The sequence below is a fragment of the Siphateles boraxobius genome, unplaced genomic scaffold (assembly GCF_051911475.1).
Source record: "Siphateles boraxobius isolate OS27281-9 unplaced genomic scaffold, OSU_SipBor_1 77, whole genome shotgun sequence".
Taxonomy (NCBI): domain Eukaryota; kingdom Metazoa; phylum Chordata; class Actinopteri; order Cypriniformes; family Leuciscidae; genus Siphateles; species Siphateles boraxobius.
The window spans coordinates 6,011,315-6,022,504 of record NW_027509205.1 but is presented as its reverse complement, the minus strand read 5'-3'; the positions used below and the strand labels follow the sequence as shown (position 1 = coordinate 6,022,504).

Genomic DNA, 11,190 nt, shown 5'->3' with positions numbered 1-11,190 from the left:
TTTACTGTTTACAGCGCCACCAAGTGGCCAGTCGCCACATCCCTTTTCACCTGAGCACAGGCTGAGCCCGTGCACAGGTGTACCGACTTGGGTGTAATTGTCTCATTCCGTTGGAGAGTTATGGCCATTTAAGTAAAGCCCGCCTCGCCCACTCCCAACGTTTTGGCGTCCCGTCGCCAACGTGAATCGAAATTCCGACTTTTTTCCCCATCGCTGTCGGCAATCAGACTCCAGGGAATCTTTCTGCACCGGTTTGGGTCAGATCGGGCGAAAGACCTAGGACTAGTGTGCAAAAGTAGCTTTTTCACAAAATCCCAAATACCCGAAAATCTCGCCAGCGCAACCATCGAATCCGAGGCCTGCGTCTTGTTCGGCCCGAGCCAAGGATTCCGGTGATGTAAGACACTTGGGTCTGCGACGGACGGTTCAGGAGTTACGAGGCATTTCGTACTTCTGATCGCTGCAGCGCCACCTTGGGGCCGATTGGGCCGAGCCTTGGTGATGTTGTAGACCGGGCGGGTACTACCATCCCTCAAGAGTTTCAAGTCTCTACGACGTACGCTTTGGTCTGCCCGCTCACTTTTAGGGCAGAATGTTTGTTGGTCCAAAATCCCAGGTTGCACTCCAAAGTGTCGTGTTGTGCGCTCTGCTGTGATCCATTTTCGGTGTCAACAGTCAAGCTGAGCTTGTATTGCTGTGAGCTGAGCTTGTTTGTTGGCGACCTTTAGACCCTCTCGCCACGGCCCAGGTGGGCGTGGCCTTTGACGGCTCCCCCGCCTCTGCGTCATTGTGTCATCGCTTCTCGGCCTTTTGGCTAAGATCAAGTGTAGTATCTGTTCTTATCAGTTTAATATCTGATACGTGCCCTACCCAGGCACCATATATTAAATTGATTTTTGGAACTGGGAGATGGAAGAGGGGCTTGCTCCGTCCACTCCACGCATCGACCCGGTATTGCAGTACTTCTGGGAACGGTGCACCCCCAAAAACTGTGTTCAATGAAAGAGATGTTTTAGTCTTGTGTGGCAGCAGGTGTTAATGGAAGTAACGTATATTGCTGTGTATGGGTGCTTTAAAGGTGTTGTAGGTGATCATATGCTATACAGGTAATGGTGGTGTGAGAGGGAAAAAAAAACAACAACTCTGTTCTTATCTCGTTTAACATCTGATTCGTCCACTATCCGGTGACCGCGTATGAAATTGATTTTTGGCTCATGGATCCGGAGCATGAAAACAACATCATCCACAACAACAACAGCAAAAGAGCCCGACTCTGCAGGTTTTTGATGTCTCTCTCTTATCTCTTGGAGTTTTTACGAATGAGCTGATGAGTTGAATCAGGTGTGTGTTTGATTGTCCGACCGTTGGTGAGGATTGCGGAGAGGGACACGGTTCCTCTGACGGGAGGCCTGGGAATTCATACTTACCTGGCAGGGGAGACACCATGATCAGGAAGGTGGTTCACCCAGGGCGAGGCTCGGCCATTGCACTCCGGTTGTGCTGACCCCTGCGAATTCCCCAAATGTGGGAATCTCGACTGCATAATTTATGGTAGTGGGGGACTGCGTTCGCGCTCTCCCCTGGACACACTGGTTAAAAGAGCAGATTGTTCGAGTTCCTCTTCTTCTGGTAGTTAACGACCTAGGAAGTCCAGAGAATTGAACTGCAGTGGTTGATCGAGAGATGTAAAACTCTCAACCTAGGACCAGTCTGCAAAAGTAGGGCTGTTTTTTAGTTTATTTTTTTCATCATTCTTCAAATAATCTCCATTATTCAACCAGCGCTTTTATTGGCAGTAGTGGTCCTAGAAGCAAAGTTGTTCCGAATGAGGAGTTCTATCATGTGGTATGAATACCTTGTGCATGTGTGAAAAATCACCTGACATACAGTCGCCTATGGCCGTATTCATGTTGTTGTTTTTACTGTTTACAGCGCCACCAAGTGGCCAGTCGCCACATCCCTTTTCACCTGAGCACAGGCTGAGCCCGTGCACAGGTGTACCGACTTGGGTGTAATTGTCTCATTCCGTTGGAGAGTTATGGCCATTTAAGTAAAGCCCGCCTCGCCCACTCCCAACGTTTTGGCGTCCCGTCGCCAACGTGAATCGAAATTCCGACTTTTTTCCCCATCGCTGTCGGCAATCAGACTCCAGGGAATCTTTCTGCACCGGTTTGGGTCAGATCGGGCGAAAGACCTAGGACTAGTGTGCAAAAGTAGCTTTTTCACAAAATCCCAAATACCCGAAAATCTCGCCAGCGCAACCATCGAATCCGAGGCCTGCGTCTTGTTCGGCCCGAGCCAAGGATTCCGGTGATGTAAGACACTTGGGTCTGCGACGGACGGTTCAGGAGTTACGAGGCATTTCGTACTTCTGATCGCTGCAGCGCCACCTTGGGGCCGATTGGGCCGAGCCTTGGTGATGTTGTAGACCGGGCGGGTACTACCATCCCTCAAGAGTTTCAAGTCTCTACGACGTACGCTTTGGTCTGCCCGCTCACTTTTAGGGCAGAATGTTTGTTGGTCCAAAATCCCAGGTTGCACTCCAAAGTGTCGTGTTGTGCGCTCTGCTGTGATCCATTTTCGGTGTCAACAGTCAAGCTGAGCTTGTATTGCTGTGAGCTGAGCTTGTTTGTTGGCGACCTTTAGACCCTCTCGCCACGGCCCAGGTGGGCGTGGCCTTTGACGGCTCCCCCGCCTCTGCGTCATTGTGTCATCGCTTCTCGGCCTTTTGGCTAAGATCAAGTGTCTGGTCCTAGGGTAGAGACAGCGATCGCCTCTTGGAGGTTTTTCCGGCTTGGGTCCTTCAGTGACTTGAGCCCCAAACTTTTGAGAGGTACATTGATCCAGCTGCTTTTATTCCGGTTCTGTTTTAAGGTAAGACCTTTTTATCTATTTATTTATTTATTTATTGTTTTTTAAAGTTTTAGGCTGTTGGTGTCTCCACCATGTCGGCTGCCCGTGCCGGCATGAGGAGGCACCACAGCGTGCGTTTTTTATTCAAAGAAGTTGAGGGGAAGCTCCTGGGGATGTCACGTCTTGACTTCTCCAGGAAGCTGATCCAAAAAACTCTAAATTTTAAACCTGATGATCTGAATTGCATCGTGACTCTGCCCCTGAACAAAGGATTTGATGTTAGTTTTAGAGCGGTTTCCCACCTGAATGATTTCTGGCACAGATTTGAAGTAGCTAAATCCCAGCTGTCCATGTTTACTGTTGAAAAGCTCTCTGACAACACACTTAAAACTGTGATTGTTAGAATGTTTAATGAGACAGTGACTGGGGAGGACATTTGTGTCTGGCTGGGCAGATTTTGCACAGTTCGAAGCCAGCCAGTCAAGGTTTTAGATGAGGATGGTATTTGGACATGCTCCTGGCGAATTCCCATTAAACAATGGGAAGACGCTGGGGGCTACCAGGGCCTGAAGCATCTGCCTTCTATGATTGTGTTGGGTGAGAACAGAGGCTACATTCACTACCAGGGTATGCCCAAATTATGTAGAAAATGTGGAAAGTTTGGGCACTTAGCTGAAGCATGCCAGGAAATGATATGTGGGAAATGCAGAGAAATTGGTCATACTTTTGAAGAGTGTACCAATGGCAGGCGGTGCAACCTCTGTGGGGAGTCATCCCATCTCTACAGAGATTGCCCTAAAAGTTTTGCCAACAAACTGAAAGGCAACAAAATGGCCGCCCCACATGTGGAACAAACAAAAGAGCAAAGGAAGGAGGAGGCGGTCCCTGAGGTTTTGGCGGGAAATTCTATTTCCCAGCCAGCCTCAGGGAGTGGGCAGGAGGAAGGAAGTGGGGCGGCCACAGGGGCGGAGTCAAGTTTTAACAGCGAACAGAGTGAGGAAGCCGTTCCCCAACAAGAGAGAAGTGAAAACAAAATGGAGGAGGAGGAGGAGGATGCAACGGCTTCCTCACTCTACACCGTATCGGAGGTTAGTGTGGTGGATAGTGGGGGTGAATCCGAGGGTTCACTCCCCAATGCTCAGGTGCAAAAAAGGTCTGCGAGATCTCCTCTGCTTCAAACAGAGGAGAAAAGGCTGCGGGCATCGCATCGGCTAGATAGTTCCTCTTCGTTAGATCTAGACCGTATGTGGCCCGCAGAATCTCCCAATGAAGTCTCCTTTTTGCACGTTAAGCTTAGAACATCGTCACCGAAGGAGCCACAAGAGGTTCTCTCTGTGGACTCTGAGGCGGCGAGCATTTGCCCTCCTGATCCAGAAGCAAGTGCTACATGACATAACATGATTTTAATGTAACTTTCTGCAGTCTTTTGGTTTTATCCTTCTATTAATGCTTGTATTTTTAACCATACTGCTCATGGCCCTCACTATCTCTACAATCAATGTGAGAAGTGTGAGGTCTACTTTGCGAGCACAGAGTGTGTTATCCTTTTTAAAAACTTTTAAGTCAGATGTGTTTTTATTGCAAGAATGTGGTTTGCCCTTTTTAACAAATTACAGGAAGTGGGAGGAGATTTGGACCCCAGGATTTTCCATTTGGAGTGGGTCCAATTTTAACAAAAATGACGGTGTTGCTATTTTAATAAAAAATCCCAACCTTTTGGTGAAGGGCAGCACTGTGGTGAGGGACGGGCGGGCAATTTTAGCAAATCTGACTTTTTTAGGTAAGGATCTTAACATTTTAAATATGTATGGTTTTACTGAAAAAAATAACAGGTATGAGCTTTTAGAAGACTTGCAACCCCACATGCTAGGCAGGGCTCCCCTAGTGGTAGCAGGGGATTTTAATTGTGTATTATCAAAAAAGGACAGAAGGAGGGTAGGAGAGGATTTTAAGGTCGACAAGACATCGGTTTTATTACAAAATATAGTCAAAGATTTTAAGTTAGTTGACTGTTTTAAAACAATGCATCAAAGAGAGGAAGGCTTCACCTGGTTCAGTGGTGACGGTGCCAGAGCCTCTCGAATTGACTATATTTTTACCAGGGACCTCCCGCCGACCGATGCTACATTGACCCCCCTCTTTTTTTCCGACCACATGATGCTGTCTTGCACTCTTTCACTCCCCACGGGTGTGACTGCAGGGGGAGGGCTGTGGAAGCTGAACTGTTCCCTATTAGAGGACGAGGAAGTGGTTAGTGAGTATAGGGAGCAGTTCAGCCAATGGCAGACCCTCCAGGACTTTTACGACTCACGTGCACAGTGGTGGGAGATGGTGAAACAAAGGACAGGACGGTTTTTTAAACAAATTGGAAAAGAAAAAAAGAATAAAGAAAAAAGACGCATGATGGGGTTGCAAAAAAGACTGCAGAGATATTTTAACCTTTTAAACAATGGATTGGATTTTACAAATGAAATAAAAGAAGTAAAGAAAGAAATGTCAGATCTGTCTGAAACAAAGAGCAAAGGTGTCATTTTAAGATGTAGAGAAAGGGAGTTAGAGGAAGGAGAGAAGTGTACCAGGTATTTTTTTAAAAAGACAATAGCTCGGGGAGGGTCGATCAATATTTTAAAAACTTTTAGAGGGGGGGAAGTAAATACAACTGACCTGATTTTAGGGGAAATTGAAAGTTTTTACAGTAATTTATACGGCACTAAAGAGGTACACAATGGCATCTTAGAGGAAGTTTTAGGGTTTTTAGATAAAAAAGTTAAGAGTCCAGATGTGCTTTTATCCCAGGATTTTAATCTTTTAGAATTGGAAAAAGCTTTAAAGGGTTTTAAGAAGGGGAAGTCCCCGGGCATGGACGGACTCCCCTTTGAGTTTTATCTGACTTTCTGGGACATTTTAGCACATGACTTACTTACAGTTTTTAAAGAATTTGAGACTCTTGACAGACTTCCAGACAGCTTTAGAGTAGGGATAGTTACATTACTGTACAAAAAAGGAGACAAGACTGACTTGAGAAACTGGCGACCAATCACTCTTTTAAATTATGATTGTAAACTTTTTAGTAAGATTTTAGCTACACGCATGTCGACTGTTTTAGAGGACGTAATCCACCTGGATCAAGCTTGCGCTGTGCCCGGCAGGAAGATCACGGACAGCCTGGTACTGATCAGAGACGCCATCTGTTATGCGAGAGACAGAAACATTAGGCTTGTAGTCCTAAATTTAGACTTTGAAAAAGCTTTTGATCGGGTCTCGCACCAGTACCTCCTTCAGGTACTGCAAAAAATGGGCTTTCCAGAGAGGTTTATAGCTTGGGTGGGACTGCTGTATGAGGGCTTAAGCAGCAAATTTCTTGCAAATGGGCATCTTTCCAAAGCTGTAAATATCCACAGCGGTGTCCGTCAGGGGTGTCCTTTATCTCCCCTTCTGTATGTGGCTTGTATTGAGCCACTGGCACAGATCTTGAGAAGGGATAAATGGATTAAAGGACTAGATATCCCAGGAACTGGTGGACTGACGGCGACCTGCGTTTTATATATGGATGACGTGACCCTTTTAGCGACTGACTTTTTATCAGTACGAAGAGCAATGGACTTGACTGACTGGTACGGTCGGGCCTCGGGCGCCAAGCTTAACAGGAGTAAGTCCGAGGCCCTGCTCTTCGGGCCGTGGGGCGACGTGGACACAGGAGGACTAGATTTGGATTTTAAAGAAAAGGATTTGAAAATTTTAGGAGTAAAATTTGACAGGGAGGGTGGAGGACCAGGAAACTGGACTGACATGTTAGGGAAAGTCAGACAAAGACTGGGCTTTTGGGGACTAAGACAACTGACGTTAGAAGGCAAGATTTTAATTTTTAAAGCAGTGATTTTACCACTAATTTTACTTGTCTGTTCTGTTTTTAGTCCCCCAAGACGATTCCTGGCTAAGTTGGAGAGGGCGGTATTTTATTTCCTGTGGGGGTCCAAGTGGGAACGAATCAAGAGGGAGGTCGTTAAAAAGAAAAAAGAGAATGGCGGGAAAGGCCTCCCAGACCCCCACCTGTTTTTAGGCAGCCGCTTTGCCGCCCTCCATATCCAGTATGCACTGACCCCATCCAGAGAACACAAGACAGCAGCCATGACCCGATTCTGGATGGGGTCATACCTAAGAAGTTTGAAAATTTTACCCATTGATCTTAAAAGTCCAGTGTCTTTTAATTTGTCAAAAGAGCATAGTTTTATTAAGAAATTTTTAAAGAAATATCTTTTAGAAACAAATGATGCCACTGTTTTAACTAATCACAAGTCTCTCGTCTCTCTTGTGCAGGATCGAGAATCGGTGAGTCCAGTTCCAGGCCTCACACTAGGTGAGGCCAAAGACGTTTGGAGGAACGCAGCCCACCCAGCTCTCCAGAACAGGCTTAAGGACCTGTCGTGGATGGTGGCTCATGAGATCCTCCCGGTCAGGGCGGTCATGCACTCCAGAGGCATGGCCAAAAACTCCACCTGCCCACGGTCCGGATGTGGTTCCCCGGAGACCGTTCAACATCTGCTCTGGGAGTGCGGCGCTGCGCGGGACCTGTGGGCCAAGACAGGCCCCCTGTTTTTCCCGTGCCTGCCAGCGGGTGGGGCCCAGGTGGACTATAAGCTCGCCATCCTGGGGGTGGGTCAGGGCTTGAAGGAGTTGACACCACCAACGTTTGCCTCGCTCTGGCTCACCCTCAACCACATCAAGGATGCCATCTGGGTCACCAGAAACCTGCTGGTGGGGAAACGCGTGACGGTCCCCCTCCACGCGTGCGAGCAGAGGATAACATCAACGCTGCAGGGTGGGCCGCACGTCGTTATTCGGATGGGGGGGCCGAGGTCACACGGAGAAGGTCCCGGCCGCCACCGTACCTGGCCGCCCGTAGATGCACCCTCACCACTCTGGCTACGGGAACAGCGGGCCAGCGGGCCGGAGGAGAGGGGATCTCCGCTGGGCACTGGAAGCGAGGAGTCTGGGGCCTGTTCTGGAGACCTGGAGTGAATGGACATTCTTGATAGGGACTCACCCTCGATCCTGTACAAGAGATGTTTTATTTGGCATATTTTATTGTTTTATTGTTTTATATTTGCATTCCTATTTTATTTTAATCCATTTTACCTTTACTTTAAAACAACACACAACATACATGGACTTTTACACAACACATCAACACAACTGATTTTTAACTGTAACTTATGTCCTTTTTGTTGTTTTAAGATATGTGCAAAAATGTGATTTTATAAGGAAAAAATGGATATTGAAAGAATGGAATGAAACAATGTGACAATAAACTTTTTTCGAAAGAAAAAATCTGTTCTTATCAGTTTAATATCTGATACGTGCCCTACCCGGGCACCATATATTAAATTGATTTTTGGAACTGGGAGATGGAAGAGGGGCTTGCTCCGTCCACTCCACGCATCGACCCGGTATTGCAGTACTTCTGGGAACGGTGCACCCCCAAAAACTGTGTTCAATGAAAGAGATGTTTTAGTCTTGTGTGGCAGCAGGTGTTAATGGAAGTAACGTATATTGCTGTGTATGGGTGCTTTAAAGGTGTTGTAGGTGATCATATGCTATACAGGTAATGGTGGTGTGAGAGGGAAAAAAAAACAACAACTCTGTTCTTATCTCGTTTAACATCTGATTCGTCCACTATCCGGTGACCGCGTATGAAATTGATTTTTGGCTCATGGATCCGGAGCATGAAAACAACATCATCCACAACAACAACAGCAAAAGAGCCCGACTCTGCAGGTTTTTGATGTCTCTCTCTTATCTCTTGGAGTTTTTACGAATGAGCTGATGAGTTGAATCAGGTGTGTGTTTGATTGTCCGACCGTTGGTGAGGATTGCGGAGAGGGACACGGTTCCTCTGACGGGAGGCCTGGGAATTCATACTTACCTGGCAGGGGAGACACCATGATCAGGAAGGTGGTTCACCCAGGGCGAGGCTCGGCCATTGCACTCCGGTTGTGCTGACCCCTGCGAATTCCCCAAATGTGGGAATCTCGACTGCATAATTTATGGTAGTGGGGGACTGCGTTCGCGCTCTCCCCTGGACACACTGGTTAAAAGAGCAGATTGTTCGAGTTCCTCTTCTTCTGGTAGTTAACGACCTAGGAAGTCCAGAGAATTGAACTGCAGTGGTTGATCGAGAGATGTAAAACTCTCAACCTAGGACCAGTCTGCAAAAGTAGGGCTGTTTTTTAGTTTATTTTTTTCATCATTCTTCAAATAATCTCCATTATTCAACCAGCGCTTTTATTGGCAGTAGTGGTCCTAGAAGCAAAGTTGTTCCGAATGAGGAGTTCTATCATGTGGTATGAATACCTTGTGCATGTGTGAAAAATCACCTGACATACAGTCGCCTATGGCCGTATTCATGTTGTTGTTTTTACTGTTTACAGCGCCACCAAGTGGCCAGTCGCCACATCCCTTTTCACCTGAGCACAGGCTGAGCCCGTGCACAGGTGTACCGACTTGGGTGTAATTGTCTCATTCCGTTGGAGAGTTATGGCCATTTAAGTAAAGCCCGCCTCGCCCACTCCCAACGTTTTGGCGTCCCGTCGCCAACGTGAATCGAAATTCCGACTTTTTTCCCCATCGCTGTCGGCAATCAGACTCCAGGGAATCTTTCTGCACCGGTTTGGGTCAGATCGGGCGAAAGACCTAGGACTAGTGTGCAAAAGTAGCTTTTTCACAAAATCCCAAATACCCGAAAATCTCGCCAGCGCAACCATCGAATCCGAGGCCTGCGTCTTGTTCGGCCCGAGCCAAGGATTCCGGTGATGTAAGACACTTGGGTCTGCGACGGACGGTTCAGGAGTTACGAGGCATTTCGTACTTCTGATCGCTGCAGCGCCACCTTGGGGCCGATTGGGCCGAGCCTTGGTGATGTTGTAGACCGGGCGGGTACTACCATCCCTCAAGAGTTTCAAGTCTCTACGACGTACGCTTTGGTCTGCCCGCTCACTTTTAGGGCAGAATGTTTGTTGGTCCAAAATCCCAGGTTGCACTCCAAAGTGTCGTGTTGTGCGCTCTGCTGTGATCCATTTTCGGTGTCAACAGTCAAGCTGAGCTTGTATTGCTGTGAGCTGAGCTTGTTTGTTGGCGACCTTTAGACCCTCTCGCCACGGCCCAGGTGGGCGTGGCCTTTGACGGCTCCCCCGCCTCTGCGTCATTGTGTCATCGCTTCTCGGCCTTTTGGCTAAGATCAAGTGTCTGGTCCTAAGGTAGAGACAGCGATCGCCTCTTGTTGGACTTGGTCTCGTGTGTTGCTTGTCACACGGGACACACACCCTTCAGGAGGTACATTGACAAGCGGCTTTTAATTGACGACTCGTTCTACGAGGAATCTTCTGGTTTTAAGGTAAGCAGGTTTTAATTTATTTATTGTATATTTATTGTTGGGTTTTAGCCGCAGCAGGCTAGTGGTGCCTCCAACATGTCGGCTGCTCGTGCCGGCATGAGGAGGCACCACAGCGTGCGTTTTAAATTTAAACCAAAAGAGGATGGCACTCTCCGGGTCATGTCCAGGCTGGACTTTTCTAGGAAGTGCATCCAACAGTTACTCGGTTTTAAGGTTGTGGACATAAACTGCCTGTTGACTCTGCCCCTGAATCATGGCTTTGATGTAAGTTTTGCTTCTGCTTCCTTGCTAAGTACTTTTTGGACTCGATTTGAAATGTGTAAAGCCAATTTCTCCATGTTCACTGTGGAAAAACTGACTGATAATTCACTGAAAGTTGTGATTGTCAGGATGTTTAATGAAACAGTTAGTGGAGAAGATATTTCTGTATGGTTGGCAAGATATTGCTCTATTCGTGGACAACCAGTCAAGGTTTTAGATGAAGACGGTATCTGGAGCTGTGCGTGGAGAGTGCCCATTAAACAATGGGCAGATCCCAACAGCTACCATGGCCTGAGTCAAATACCTTCTATGATTGTGTTGGGAGAGAATAGAGGCTACATCCATTACCAAGGGATGCCCAAGCTATGCCGCAAGTGTGGCAAACTTGGACATCTCGCCGAGGCATGCCAAGAAGTAGTGTGTAGGAAGTGCAGAGAAATTGGGCACATTTTTGAAGAGTGCCAAAATGGCAGAAAGTGCAACCTCTGTGGAGAATCATCCCATCTCTACAGAGACTGCCCTAAAAGTTTTGCCAACAAGTTAAAAAGCAACAAAATGGCCGCCCCACCCAAAGAACAAACAATTGAGGAGGCGGGCCCCGAGGTTTCGGCGGGAAATTCAAACCCCCAGCCAGCCTCAGGGATTGGACAGGAAGGAGGAAGTGGGGCGGCCACAGGGGCGGAGTC

At 47.5% G+C, this 11,190-nt stretch overlaps 3 non-coding genes and 1 pseudogene across 3 annotated transcripts; all 4 read left to right on the top strand.

Moving 5' to 3' along the window:
* The first annotated feature begins 794 nt into the window (after positions 1-794).
* LOC143727226 (U2 spliceosomal RNA) lies at positions 795-985 on the top strand. Its single transcript, XR_013199431.1, has one exon. It is a non-coding gene; the product is annotated as a U2 spliceosomal RNA (small nuclear RNA).
* A 434-nt stretch (positions 986-1,419) lies between these two features.
* LOC143726728 (U1 spliceosomal RNA) lies at positions 1,420-1,583 on the top strand. Its single transcript, XR_013198962.1, has one exon. It is a non-coding gene; the product is annotated as a U1 spliceosomal RNA (small nuclear RNA).
* Positions 1,584-8,157: 6,574 nt separating this feature from the next.
* Positions 8,158-8,334, top strand: LOC143727400 (U2 spliceosomal RNA; annotated as a pseudogene).
* A 434-nt stretch (positions 8,335-8,768) lies between these two features.
* LOC143726727 (U1 spliceosomal RNA) lies at positions 8,769-8,932 on the top strand. The gene has a single exon (XR_013198961.1). It is a non-coding gene; the product is annotated as a U1 spliceosomal RNA (small nuclear RNA).
* The last annotated feature ends 2,258 nt before the right edge of the window (positions 8,933-11,190 follow it).